Source organism: Urocitellus parryii, chromosome 11 (genome assembly GCF_045843805.1).
Source record: "Urocitellus parryii isolate mUroPar1 chromosome 11, mUroPar1.hap1, whole genome shotgun sequence".
Taxonomy (NCBI): domain Eukaryota; kingdom Metazoa; phylum Chordata; class Mammalia; order Rodentia; family Sciuridae; genus Urocitellus; species Urocitellus parryii.
Window position 1 is genome coordinate 9,172,718 of NC_135541.1, and position 15,019 is coordinate 9,187,736.

A 15,019-nucleotide genomic window follows, 5' to 3' on the forward strand; every position below is an offset into this window, starting at 1 on the left:
CAACCTACCAGTACGTACCTCCTGTTCTGCTTCCTGTGTGTCTGAGGGCTCTGTTCCAACCTCTTGCTCCATGGCTGTTGCCCCAGCTCCAGCCATCACGTCTCACACTCATGGGTGCCCAGCCACCAGGGGCTTCTAGCTGCCTGTCCATGGTCAGACAGGGTCCTGGTTTAGATCCCATGAAATCAGATCCCGAGGCCAGGGCTTAGATACAAGGGCTTTATTAGGAGAGGATTCTAGAAAACAAGAAGGAAGAAGCAGGGGAATGGATCAAGGAAGAAGGAGAAGCCAACCAATAAAAGGAGATGATCAAGGTGGTGGCCATGAGTGACCAGCTCGACACCGCCGGGACCTTCTGGGGAGTGTGCAGAACACCCCCGTCCTTGTCCACAAGAGGCTGAAGCTGGAGCATTTACCCCCAGCACCCATCCCACTGGCACAGGGCTGCCCCTGGTGCTGGCCAGGTGGCCCCCATGGTGGTGGAAAAGGCCCTGGTGCAGAAGGTAAAAAAGACACAGGATACTGGGGTGAGTCTGAAGGCTGTAACACTGTCCTCTGCAGCCGAGGCACCTGCTGCGGAATGCGTGGGGCTTTTTCCTGGACTTATTGTATAGAAAGCGACTACGGCTAGTGAGGAAGGGCTGTGTCTTCCAGGGGACGCAGATCCCACTTACGGAAGCCGTCTTGATTTGATACCTTACTGGGTCGTGTTCCAAACAGCGTGAACCGTCTGCTCAAGACTTGAAGGACACATCAACCACTTTCCACTGTCCATCAGGAGGGTGTCAGCCCCGCAGTGAATTTGATTTGGCAAACATTTGTTGAACAGTTAAAGAGAGCTGAGTCACCACTTCAAACTCAGAAAAGAGCATGGGATCAAAATGCCTGACGTGCCCAGGGTATCTGTGACCAGTGGGGGGGTCACGGGAGAGCAGCGGATCAGGATGAGCCTGTCCACACAGCCAACTTCCCGTGCCCCTGTGCACACAGGTATGCATCTGCCCGGGGCAGGGGCAGTCGACACCTGTGACCTGGCAGGGAGACCATCTCCAGGTGGGCAGACCTGCACCACATGTGGGTAGCTGTGGACCTCAATGACACACTCCCAGAACCCCCGGCACGTGTGTGCCACCTGCTCACAGAGGCCCCATGATGGTCTCCGCTTCCTTACGTCCGAGCAGGAGAGGCTGCCGGTGTCTCAGCTGCAGCAGTGAGGTGTCATGAAGGAATCCTACAATGCATCCCGGGGACCACGTTTGCCCAGGTGTGTGCTGGAAGTCCTGCAAGGCTTCAGCATTGACGAAAGGTGCTCCCTCTACATGGGTTTATACACAGTGTGGTCGCACTGCCTTTAGTTCAGACGTGTGTGCTGGCTGCCTTGGTTCCCAACGCAAAGCTTTCTTCTTCTCTTTCCTCTTTTGAACCCAGCTGAGGAAGTGTCTGGCAAGTAGGTCGGTCTCAAACAGCAGAGAAGGAGGGCTGCCGCCGTGCCAGACCCCCTCGATTCAGATCCTGCCTCTGCCTCTTGGCTGGGTGGCCCTCTTTGGAAAATTTCCTGCCCGCTCAAATTCCGCACCTGTGAGGTGGGATGATGAAGGAAACTTCCTGCAGATACGGGGAAGGCAAAATGAGTAAATGAAAAAACGTTTAAGGTACCTGGCAAGTCATCAGCCCTCCATGAGGTTAGCTGGTATTTTTAATGGTTTTGTTGTTGTTTAAGATCATTAGAAAGTGGCTGGGCACTGAGCCAGTCTTCTAGAAAATTCTGTGGAATATTAGTACTTAGTCTGATTTGGAAAGAGGGTAGGTTTCAGTTTCCATCTCTCCACTGAGCGTCAGAGGTCAGTGCTACCTGTCGTACTTGATCCATAAAAGATACACGTGGATCTCGAGATCTCGGTTGGAAAGGAGGAGGATGGGCAGATCGATTTTTGCTTGGGGTCTCACACCGCAGGGAACTTCATTTTTTGAAGTTAATAATTTAGTGAGCATTGACTGTGGTTCTTGATTGTTCAGGGCAAAAATGCCAAGCTAGCTTGGAGATGTGGGGAATCTACGCAGAGGACGACTAGAAACTGTGACGGGAGAGAAGACCAAGCCAGTGGGGAAATTAAGAGGGGACCCTGGAAGATGCCTATCGAGGGGTTCTGCCTCCCCGGGGAATGTTCTGGAACTTGCATCCCCAGGCAGAGCCCTGGAGGTGTACAAGCCAGTCAAGAGCCAGGCAGCCCTTTGAAACATCCAGGCAGATGCCGCCAAGACAGCCTCCCGATCTTCCACAGCCCGGTGTGGCAGGGACAGTGTGACGCTTCCTGATAGTGGCACAAATATAGCTAGAGAGCCTGCAGGCATGAGGCAGTGATTGACAGCTCAAGCAGCAGCCAACTGGAAGAAGGCCACCTCCCGGACAGAGCCATCTACCAAGGACAGAGGGATCCTCATGCCCTCACCCTGCCCACTCCAACCTCCACACCAAGATGAATTCCTACCATGACGGCAAAGTCAGGGCCCAAAGAAAACGTTGACGGAGGTACATACAAGTAAAGCTTTGTTTCTTGCCAACACTCAGAACAATAAATGTAGCCTGATAGGATCACAGGAGGGGAAGGAGCCCGGAGGGATCTTCGACAAGGGATCTTTATGGAGTTGCTGTTAGTCCTGGGGGAAAACATTCAGGAAAGTTCCCTTTCTTGGCCAGCGAGGGCAAGAACTTCCCTGGCCTGCTGAAGGGAGAAATACCTGGGGCTCAAGTCTGCACGGAGCCTATGGGCCCCATGGGCTGCAGGTCTGTGGGAGCTGATAGATGATGCTGTGGTCAAGGTCATGGGCTGTGGCACTTGGCTGCCTGGATTTCTTGAAGTGTCCTTGGGCAAGTTACATGACCTCCTAGACCTTAGTTTCCCCGTTTGTACAATGGGGGTGATAGTCGTTCCTGTTCCCTAGAGTTACCCTGAAGCAATGAGTGAACACATACCGCACTCCTTTAAGGTGTTCTCCCCGGCAGGCAGGCCAGGCGGAAGCCCGCTGTAAACATGAGCCTTTATTATTCTGATTTTGTTCCCATCCAAGTTGAGGCTGGAGCTGTGAGAAGCAGAACCTCTAATCTGATTTCCCTTCCAACCACAAAATGCATCCAAACACCAGGCTGTTTCCCAGATAGGAAAGTCACATGAAAACACAAGAAGTAAAGCTACCAATATTCAAATAAAGACTGCAGGATGCCCACACCCAAGGTTAGGGGCCCACAGCATCAGGGGACACGTGACGTAAGGCGTTGAGCAACCAGAGGAGGAAACGAGGGGCCACGTGTTTGCACTAACACATCCCATGCTCCTTCTTCATTGGGGACATGAGCTCCTTACAGACGTGTGGCTCTTGCCTCGGTGGCCTCTTCTCTCTGCGGATGGTCTCCTCTGCTCTGCAGACACATTTTAGCTGGATGCGATCTCACGGGTCGGTTTACACTTCCGTTGCCTATGTTTGGGGATTTTACCCAAAAAGCCATTGCCCAGACCCTACCGTGGAGCTATTCCCCAATCTTTTCTCCTAGTATTTTACAGTTTCTGGTCTTATGTGAAAGTCTTTTATCTGTTTTGGGATTATCTTTGCACATGGCGTGAGGTCCAGGGTGGGTTTCATCCCTCTGCCCGTGAATATCTCATTTTCCCAGCACCATTTATCCATGAGACTATCCTCTCGCATTGAGTGTGTTTCGCATCTGGGGAAAATCAACCGACCATAGGTAAATGGATTTATTCTGGGCTTTCGAGCCTCTTCAATTGTTTTGTGTGTCTGTTTTTATGCCAGTTCCATGCTGTGGTGATGACTGTGGCTTTGTAGTATATTTTGAAATCAGGTAACAGGAGACCTTCGGCATTTTTAATTTTTCTGGACTCCTTTCAGTTAGAGGGGAGGAAGAAGCTCAAGAGAGCTCTCCAACAATATGGCGGCTATGGTTAATCACAGCATTAGTAGACTTGAAAATTGCAAAGACAGTAAATTTTTGGTGTTATGTGAGGTAGTACGTATGTTAACCTGTTAAATCTAGACACCTCACAGTGTATGTACGTGTCAAAACATCAGGCTCTACACTACTCATACATAGAATTTTTGTGAGTTGAAAAAATTGCCTTTGGTGCTCATGTTTCTTCCTTGAACCAAATATAAAAGTAATTTCCAACTTTTATCAATCATGTTGTCCCAACAGTGTTTCCTAACACACAGCCTCAAAACCTCAATGGCATCTAGTAAACACCATTTTTTTTTTTGCTCCGGGATCTGTGGTAACTGCCTGGGCCCACTCACCCTCCCGTTGGTGGTTGGCTGCAGCAGGATCAGGCAAGTTTGCAATCTTGGCCGTGCTCTCTCACACGCTGGGCCCTCATCTGGGACAACTGGGTCAACTTGTCTTTGCTCCATGGGGCTCATGCTCACAGCAAAAGCAAAAGAGTTGACATCTGTGATCACTCTCTGGGTCAAAGCAAACCACAGGACTGAGCCTGAAGTCAGGACAAGGGACACAGTCCCCCACTCCAGCCCTCATATGACGAGGAAGAAATGCCACTACAGCCAGCAAAGGGTTTGAATCCAGGGAGGGAGTAGACTTGAGGCCATCTGTCAATCAATCTATCCCCGAAGGCAAAAGAAGTTGCCATTGTCCAGTGCAGGGAAGGAGATGGGGATAGTTATAAAAGTGATCACTTCCACCGAAAGGAAAATCACAATCGCTCGTGAAACCAGAACTCTGAGGCTATTAAATGGCACATTCCTTTGGGGGACCTTTCTGGCAATCAGAGAAACATGGATTCTCACATCCGCTCTGAACTTAGAACACAGTGAAGTCTCTCCCAACACTTCAAGTCTCACCTACTGCGAAGGAATTCCTCCGGGTCTTCAGAGTTGGATTTTTCTGGCATCTTGCTCAAAGAACTTCATATTCCAGGAAGTACCTATCCACCGAAAATAGATGGAAAAGAAGCTGAAAGAAATTGAGATTTCTCCCCACTTCAGATAGACTTGACTCCACTCGAGGGATGATGTTTTGGAAACTCTCCCTTTACTGGACCCGCCCACCAATCCTGGGTTAAGACCCACTGGGGAGATCACAGATGAAATGATTTTTAATACGATATCTACCCCAGGACTCTACGTCCTCACTAACCATAACTTGTGGTTGAAATTCTAGTGCCTACCCCTATTCCTAGGAAAATAAATTGAAGCGGGAAAGTGAAACTCCGCAACGAAAATTTAGGTTTGTCTTTGATTATCACGCTATCGTAGGGTTCTGATATCAAAGCTACCCTGGGGACAGTCTTCTTCCCCTCTGTGGTGCTTGATAAGAGGAGCCAGCTGCTTTCATGGCCGGGATGCTTAAGATTCATAAAAGATGATGTGCAGTGAGGATGGCTGAGGCAGATAGACTGGGCAGGTAGACATGGTGATCATTAATTTTTAACTAGGTAATAAGAGTTGATACCGCACCACCAACACCTTCTGGTTTGGGAGGAGGATTCTGTCCTTTGTCCTTCACGGAGAATTTCACAGAACCGCCTGGCTGAATTTCAAGTACTGACCACTGGGAAGGACCAGGCATAATATTACTCTTGACAGGCCATGGGTTTGACCTCGAGCCTAAATTCCTTGGTAGCTCCCTATAAATTATGGGTTTGGTCATTTTCTCTGAAGCCATTATTTCCATCCAGTGTGGTTTTGCTTGTGGCCAAGTTAAACAGAGGAATCCATCAGCTGTGTGTATATTCAGAAGGAAAAACTTTTTTCTTTTCTCTCTCTCTTTTTTTTTTTGATGGGGTTGAAAATGACCTAAATCAGATTCCAAAAATCAGTGCTGCTAAATTCTCTTATGGAAACTTATGATGCTAGGGCTAAATCCACAGGTTACTAATTTCCTTCCACACTTGATTGAAGCTCTTGATTCAATACCAGTACAAGTGCTCAGGACACCTCCTACTTCTGATTCGTTCCACCTGATTCTCTGGGTCACTATGGAGGAGGGGGCGCAAATGGCGTTACAGTAAAGTTTTCCACACGGATGACGCAAAACCTCCCGTTTTTTTAAGTACTAGCCAATATGTAAACATTGTGTGAATTTTCTTTTCTAATATGAAATTTATTCCTATTCATAGAAATTAGTGGGAAAAAAATTTCAAACATGAATCTCCCTCTGCCCATCTCCTCTCATATGTTTTTGAATTTTTGTTCTGATCCTCTTCGTTTTTCTCACCTGTTGATTCTGCCAAGCGAATGTCTGCATCGTTTAGTCACAGGTTTCAGAAGAAAACTCAGCCCAAAGGCTATTGATGAAGGAGATACGTTGATACATTAATTCGAGGAGAACTGACATTTTCATGCACCTCAGACTTTTTTCTTCTAGGAAAAAAATGAGAGGTTGGTTCGTTTGTTCATATCTTATTTTGTTGCATCCCCGAAAAGATTTTTCTAGTCTTCCTGGCAGAGATCCCACCTATTTCTTATAACTCGGCTTCTTCGCATCTCATGCAGTTGGGAGGGTGGGGTTCTCTCTTCCCTTTGTACCTTCTCACTGGCTGTTGCTGCTACAGGTAAAGATGTCCCCTTCTCCCTACTGTTTACCAACCCATCCACTTTACCAAAGCTGATTAACTAAGAGATTTGCGGGTTACTCTCTTGATATCACCAGGGACCCTGGGATTTCTCATGATTTTAATGAGAATACTTCTGCAGACTCGGTTAGATACGACGGTCGCTGCTGGTTTATGCTAGATATTATTTATCACGCTGAGGGGACTTACAGACCCAACACGGAGGCTGCCTCCCCCTTTTAATTAGGAGTGGGTATTGAATGTTATCTGGCACCACTGTCGGTGCAGGCTGTCTGTAAACTCTGTGTGATTATTTCTTTTTTATCTGTATAAATGTCTCCCTTTGTTTTAATTAATCATGCTTTTCCTCCTTGGAATCCTATTCTGTCTGAACTAGATAGTCCCACCCTGCTTTTTTTAAGACAAAAAGAAAAAAAAAACAGTCTTTTCTCTTATGTTATGTGTTAATTGTTTTAACCTCTCTCCATATTTTTAATCTTGCTACACGGTGGGCTTTCAGCGTCTCCCACAAGTAGACACCTAATTAATCCTGGCCACCGGCCTACCTCTGCCAAACAGGACATTCAGTCCAGGACGCACAGATGACAAGAGAGAGAGGCGCGGGTGGGAGGGGGTGGCCCAGTCTGGCCTGAGTTGGGCACTGCCTTGGTGAGTGCGAGGACACCAGGAGCTCCTAGGAGGATCTGACCCCGCGAGGAGGAGGGCGGCAAAGATGCGCAGAGATGACGGGAGGCGGGTCACAAGATATGCACAGGAGATAACCAAAAGGAGTCAGGGAGCACGGGAGCTTGGGTGCCCCTGAACCCTGCAGAATTGGGGGGACCACACTTGGCCCTCACTGGGAATCTAGAAGCTGGCTGCTGCCCACTGACTCTTTCCCTCTCCTTGTGGTTTCTGTGATTCATTCTGCCCACAAACAGCGTATCCGCAGCACGGCCTCTGTCTGGGGCCGTCCCGGGTGCAGGGGGCCCACAGGAGGAAGGTGTGGGCCGCCCGCCATTGCCATGGGGCGCGGGTTGCTGGAAGGCCAGCAGACGGTGGCAAGCAGAGGCACAGGGTCCTTTCCAACCGCAATAGCATCGTGAAGCGCTCTCTCTGGTGGCTTCTCATCTGATTTAAAAGTGAATCCAAAGGTCTCCCCCAGACCTTGACCCTACTGAGTGCCATGCCTGTGTGCGCATGTGCACACAGGACACCCACCCTCCCTCCCACTACCCGTGCAACCCCCGTCTGTACCTCGCTCCAACCTCCTGGGCACAATGTCCCTGAAGGGGACCAGGCCCTCTTCCTCCTCCAGCTCTGCACTGGCTGCTCTGCCCCGGGGTCCACACAGCTTGTGCCCCCCTCCCTCACCTTGTCCAGTTGGCCCTCGGATAAGGAGCGACCCCTTCCTCCAACTAACCACTCCGGAGGCTCCGTCTGGCTTGGTTCTGTCTCTTGGCAACGCCCGGCTGAGGATCACGGACGCGTCTGTGTCTCTGTTTATCTTCTCCATCCACCTCTCCTAGTAAGAACGTTCTCTGCTAAATCCTCAGCACGGGAATGGGGCCCAGCCAAAAGTGCAGGCTCAGTGAGTATTTGTTTAAAAATGGAAGGGAGCACCCGATGGTGTTGGGGGTGCAGGTTCTACAGGATGCCTGGAGTGAGGAAGGGCCCTCTGCAGGCAGGAGGGTCCCCAAGGGAAGGAGCGGGAGGGGCTGAATGCTCAGGCTCCCCTCCAGCCTCACCACCAGGTCTCTCCTTTCACCCAGGGAAGAGCGAGGGGAACAGGAGGGCTGAGGGAGGAGAGGGGAGAAGCTGTTCCTTCCACCCCACTGGTGTGTCTTGTCCCACCTCGTTTCAGACTCGTGTGATCTTTGTCTTTTTCCTTAAAATTTAAGTTTTGCCAGAATGCATCTGGAAATGGTCCCTGTGCCCTTGATTTTGCCTGAAGCAGGGTGCAGCTCCAGCTCCACCTGCTCCCTGAGGTCTTCTCCATTCCATGAAAACGTCTTAGCTCTCACCATCTTCAACCCCCTTCTCCCTGGGTCCTCCCCTTCCTGCTCTGCATTCTGGGAGGGATTCTCCAATTCACCCCTGGCTCACTGATCTGGCCTCCGGTGATGCCGATCCTGCCCTTTTTGACAGGAGGGAGTTTTAACTCTGCTGCTGCCATACTGGTTTCCTCTCAATACCTCTCATCTCCCCAGTCCCACCTCCGGATCAGGGCCGTTCCCAGATGGTTCTTCCACTGGGCCCCTTCTTTCTGAGGACCCCACAGGTTGTATCTTCTTGCCTTGTTCGCTAAACTTTTCTTCTGATCCCTAGAACCCATCATTTTCAGAGGGGAGTATTTCTCCTGAACATTATGGACGCCTCATTCATTCATTCATTCATTCATTCAATAATGCAGTTTATTGATGGCTCACCCAGGGGCCAAGCCCTGAGCCCTGAGCCAGGTCCGAGGAGCAGCCCAAGGCCACCGAGTCTCTGCACCCATCCATGGTAGAATCCAGTGGGAAACTAAGCAACTCTACAGGCAATTTTTTTATTAAGTGTGACGAGTGTCACTCATCGGACATACACCTTGTGCTGAATCCAGCACAGAGGAGGAGCACACAGCCTTGTCCAGGACAGACAAGGAGCAGGGGCGAGGGGGCCGCTTCTCCGTTCTGAGATGGTTTTCTCACAGCCCACTTCCACGTAGGTTTCCCCACAACTCCGGTCCCTCTCAATGATCCACGATGATTCAGGCTCCTCACGTGGAGACGGATGGAGTATGAGTTCCCTAGTTCTGTCAGCGTCCTCTCGGGTGTCATGCAAACCCCCTTTCACGTCTGCAGACAGGTGACACATTTGCAGCATGTGTCCCCGTCTGCATATGAAGAGGCAGGTATTCTCCTGCCCCTCTGCTGACCTTAGGTGAGGTCCTCTGTCCCCACTGCCTGGCTTCCAGTACCCTGATCCCTTCTGTGTTGTCCAGGAAAAAAAAAAATAACAAAAATCTCCAGTTGGCAATGCTGGTACGACTCTTCCGGAATAAGCGATTCCAGAGCCGACAGTGCCTTCTCAGACGAGACCCGCCCAGTCCAAGTCAAAACGCATTTGGTACAGTTTACGGGAAACTGCGAGGCCCGGCTGCATTTCCAGGGCTCCCTGGTCCTCGGGAAAGACGGTCAAGATGATGTCAGGGATCAGGAAAGTCCACTAGCATAGAGTGCCCAGAAGACCCCAGTGAAGCAGATTCTAAGGGAGGGAAAGCAAAACTGTATTTCTCTAAGGAAAAAAAAAAAAAAGAAGAAGGATGAAATCAGGGCTGAGGAAGAAGAAGAAGACAGCCAGGTTTCAAGGAGTTCAGATAAATATTTAAACTTGTTAGGAATCCCGAGACTCCCGGAACGAGGTGCATCATTCATTCCCAGGCAGTCAGGTTAACAATGCCCTGGTAGACAGGCAGCCTCCTGAATTATTCTCTTAATGGAGTTCCCAGGTTAAAGCAGATTTCATTTAAGGTCAATCAATAGGCAATTTTATCCAGGCGTGGTGATTAAAAGAAAACCATAAAGAGGTCTGTGACGGTGATAATTTTATCTCAGTCAGACCTTCCTTTAATCCTAGAGAGCCCTGGGAAAAGGGTACCACCCCAGATCAAGGTAGGGGCATCGGACCCTATTTCCCATCACCCCCAAAGGAGAGTGTTCATCCCCTACCCCCCAGCCAGATGGTTCAGTCCACACCCCCAGGCAAAGAGAAGAAATGCAGACTCCTTTCTTTTTCCAGTACACCAGGCACATTGGAATAATTTAAATTAGCAGGGCAGGTCCAGTTTATTTCTTGAATTCCCAATGATCGGTCACAGTGAATTAATATGAGTCAGAATTTTCATTTGACAGAAGTGATTATATTAGGCTCCTGTGAGTCTCTGGTCCCTCCAGCTCTCCTTCTTTATTAGAAGTAGCCTCAGGAAATCAGCAGGAAATGAGAGGCCCAGGATCATGTATCTCCGCGATCCACCATTGACTTGGTTGGGAAATTAGGGGGTAGAAGGAGGTTTCCAGAAAATGAAATTGCCTTCAGGTCTTGAAGATTGATTCAGGTGCTTTCAAAATGCATCGGGGAATTACAACATTTGAAGGAAAGGGGTTTCCAGTCTCCATCATCTGTCTTCGGGGATTTGGTGCAACCAACATTCTTTCTCTGAATTGCGGGTCCTTGGAGTGAAATATTGTATCTCTCTTTTCTTACATATAGATATATATTTTTTTCTTAATAGTCCAGAACTTTTTCCTAAAAGGACATTTTACCTGATCTAGCATTTTGGGTTTATTAGACAGGCTTTCCCCAAGGTTTGATATTTATTTTCTCAGCCTGGCTTTTTACCGAGTCAAGAGAATGAAGAAGAAAGATCTTTGTTGCCATGTGGTTATTTTTAATAAATTGAGCCTTAACGGGGCTGCTGGCTGCCAGTTCACACACCACCCAACTCTGCTGAAGTTTCCATGCTTTTTCCAAAAAAAAAAAAAAATATCCCTGCTGTGAGTCTAACGAGGGAAAAAAAAAAAATCCCTGCATCTTCCCTCTTTGCTTATCAAGAATCAAAATAGGAACAAGAAATGTTTGAAACAATACAGACATGGCACTAAGGTAGGTGAAAGGGAAGAAATCCCATGTTGCTGGGAGATTCATAGACACGAGAATACATTCTCCAGATTGATATTCATAGCCTAGTAAATAATGATGTTAGGAGGCTAGGGATTTGATATCATCCTTGATATTTTTATTTTCCTGAAGGTCACAGAAAAATAAAGCGTTTCTTTTGGAGACAGGAATGGCTTCCAGAAAGACTTTAATTGTTATTGCTCTTGAAAAGGTTCGTGATCACTGTAGGATACGTTTATTAAAATGATAGATGAGGAACCGTAACAAAGAAAATAGAAGGCTAATTTCTGATTCCCTTGGAAATTCCAGCTCTGAGGCAGCTTGGCAGCGACTTTAAGAGTGGCACTCGATTTTGTAAATCAGACTGAAGCATTTCTTTGGAGCTGAGACCGTCGTGAAAGTATGTGCCTTCCTCAGTGCAAAATATAACCATGCCCACTCTTAAATGGGTACAATCGGCATTTGAGGCACTTAGCATGAGGGTTGGAATTCAAACCCAGAAATGAGGGGCAAGATGCAGAAATGCCTACATGTGGATCTACAGAGCTGCTGGCTTTCTTTCTCCTGCATTGATCTTAGACTGGGACAGCGGAGGAGAACATCTTTCTCATTCTGTTGGCCTAGACTAAGGTTATTACATATACTTGAATGCAACATTGTGTTTTATTTTCCAACTCTGCCAAGATTCAATCTACCAGTATTGAATATCCACCGAAAGACCTCTGGACTACCACAGGACGTGCACAAAGGAGGTACAGAGAAACCCATGTGCCTTGTTTCTCCCTCCAACCCCGATAGCAATAAAACCTCAACGACACCTTTTTGTTCTGGGATTCTGACTAATAAGCAGAGAAAGGGAGAAAGTGAAACTGAATCTCAATTATAAGAGATATAAGCAAATCGGTGCTTTTATTACATTTATGGAGTTTGGTCTTACAATGCTTTATTTAATTCTGTTACTAAAGGGGAAAAAATGTATTTTCTTTTAAATTCAACTATAAGAGCCTAAAAGAAGTTTGAATAGCAGCAAACGGTAATAAATCATTTTAAAAGGAAAAACATTTCTCCAAAGTAAATCAGAGTCATTTCACTGCCTTAGAACTTGAGTTTCCATGACTTGGGGAGGTTTTCAACTTGGAGATGAATAGACTAACCAGGAAAATAATTCACTGGGGTTTAAAGCTGGCCATATGAATGAGTACAGAATTGAAAACAGAGTAAAATCACAGGCAAGGCAATGCCACGGGGTCGTGGGCGGCTTACCCCCTTCGGCCTGAGGAGACATTTTATTTGCACGACCAGATGGTGGTGGGGATTGAGGGTCTGGGATTCTGGCAGGGTTAGGCCACCAGGTCCAAGACACCCACCAGATCGATGCATGGCCTAGCCAGTGGCCCCTGGGAACTGATCCAGGGTGTGACCGGGCCCAGTGTCCACCGAGTGAAGGAAAAGGTGCAGTGGCCAGAGCCCGTCATCAGGAAGACGTCATGCTAATCGCCTGCCTGTGGCTCCATGATGTGTTTAATGGCTTCCCGTTTTCTGCTTGAAGCCCAAGCTCTGCAGCCTGGCTTTGATTTCTTCTCATCTCTACTCTGATCCCGTGTCTGTGCTTTTACAAGCGGCTCCTCCTCTGCCCGACTCCGGTCCACGTCCAGGACTCAGCCCAGGCTTCTTTCTTGGGAAACCTTCCCTGACCTTCCTCACTGGTCCCTGGCTCCTTCCCTCCCCCCCCCCACAGCACCCTGAGCTCCTGGGTCCGGGGCTAATTCCCAGGGTTTCTCTGTTCCCCCACCCCCACCAGCTGAGAGCCACCGCTGAGTGGGAATGGCCCCTGGCATTTTGCCAGCAGTGTTGGTTGAGAGGCGAGCCATTAAGAGGATGACTTTTGAGTCCTTGCAGAGTTCCCGAGGAGTTCCGGGAGTTTCCGTTGGCTGGTGAAGTTCCGGGGGTGGGAGTTCTGGGTGGTGTGTGGTGCTCCTGGAGGAGCCGCGTGAGTGGCCTTCGGGAGAGTTCCTGGGGAGCGTGTGTGGAGTGTGCTGGTGGAGTTCAGAAATAAAGTTTGTTCCTGCTTGATTGGCTCGTGATTTGTGCCCAGCCCGATTTGTGCCCAGCCCGATTTGTGCCCAGCCCGACTGTGGCACCCACCCAAGCCCGAGTGTCCGGCTCAGGGATCCCCACCTTTCTCCTGCGGGGCCCATACTGTCCTCTCACTATGGACTATTCTCCAGCCGCCTCCTGCCTCCTCTGGACTTCTGCCGGAGCCTCCCATTGTGGTCCTCGCTTCCTAGTTGGGTTGGGCTCTGGGTCTGTTTCTGGAATGCATTTTCTAAAATGGAAACACGCCAAATCGGACACCACCCTCTGGCTTCCAGCTAGAAAGGCACAAAGTCGAGGGCCAGGGTGCGAAGGGAGAGGGACTAAACTGTCAGTCCTCGGGCTCCTCCCCTCTGAGCCCTGGGTTGGCCCAGACATGAGCCTTTTTCCAAGATGACCTCTCCAGTGGGGCAGCCTCTCCTCCACAGCCGGGATCCTCTTCGCTTTCTTTCCTGGGAAAGGCAGCAGCTCCCAGCAGCCCTTGGGTGTTTGGTCCTCCTTATTGGTTCATCTTTAACCACACCACAGTTACCCTCATGGACTCCTCCGTTGCCTTTCTGCCAAGACCCTGACCAACCCATGGCTAGCAGAGTCCCCGGCCGGTTACAGGAGTCCTAAATATTTAACGACTGTATTTTATAAAACTAAGGTCCTACCAAATCGGACATGAGGGGGCTAGAACTCCGAATCCCAGCTCTGGCCCGGGCACACGGTGAGTGCAGGCAGTCTGTGGAACACCCACGTCCCAACCTACCCGCATACCAAAGGAAGCCCCTTCCGGTCCCCCCACTCCCTTGCACCCCTTGTGTCGGGGCTAGGTGCTCACCCAAACTCCCGAGAGGGAGAAGACTGCCTGGAGACTCTGCCTGGGATCGATTCCTCCTAAGCTGGAAGATATCGATCCCCTGACAATTGCTGTCTTGCCTTTCTCTGTGTGAGGAGCTGCTGAAGGCTCGGGGTTGTGCACAGAGGCGGTACTTCTGAATAACAATGGCGCATTGTCCCATTATTGATTGTTCTGCAGTCGAACAGGGTTAGACTTGAGGCTCATTTCATGCTCCTCCTTCTCCCTCCTTCCAAAACTTACCCAAGACTATTAAGAGGGCAAGGCCATGTAGACAGAAAGGACATTCTTTTACTTAATATGAAGATGCACATCTCCGGGCCAACTGCATTTTTATTTCTTCTCAACTGCTGAAAATGGTTCATGGCGACAGTCCTGGCAAGTACCCTGGCTCGGGCCCCAGAGGGTTGGATTCCAGGCCTCCTCCTCACCAGCCCTCTTAGGAGGCCCCTGCTGGACTGAGAGGCCCTTCTCTCCCGGGCGGGCACTACACCTGGCCATCTTCTCCAGCAGGCCGTATCTGGGGCCTGCCATGCTGTTCGAGGCACACAGCAATGGTTGAAGTTTAATTCTTTTGACCTGAGAAGAAAAAGTGCATAGAACGACTTTATAGGGATGGATCCGTTTGCATTCTCTGCCTCTGTGTCGATGTGGTTGTAAAATATGACTCTTGGTATTTTCCATGAAGGAAAAAGAAGTCCCAAAGGCAGAAGCCCCAAAGGCCTGCAAGTCTTGATGTCACCCTGCTTTGCAGAATATGTGCCCTGAAGAGGTTCCAGGCAAACCAAACCTGGAAGTTCAAGGGCGACACTTTCCCTGGGGGAGTCCTACCCCCACTCGCAGG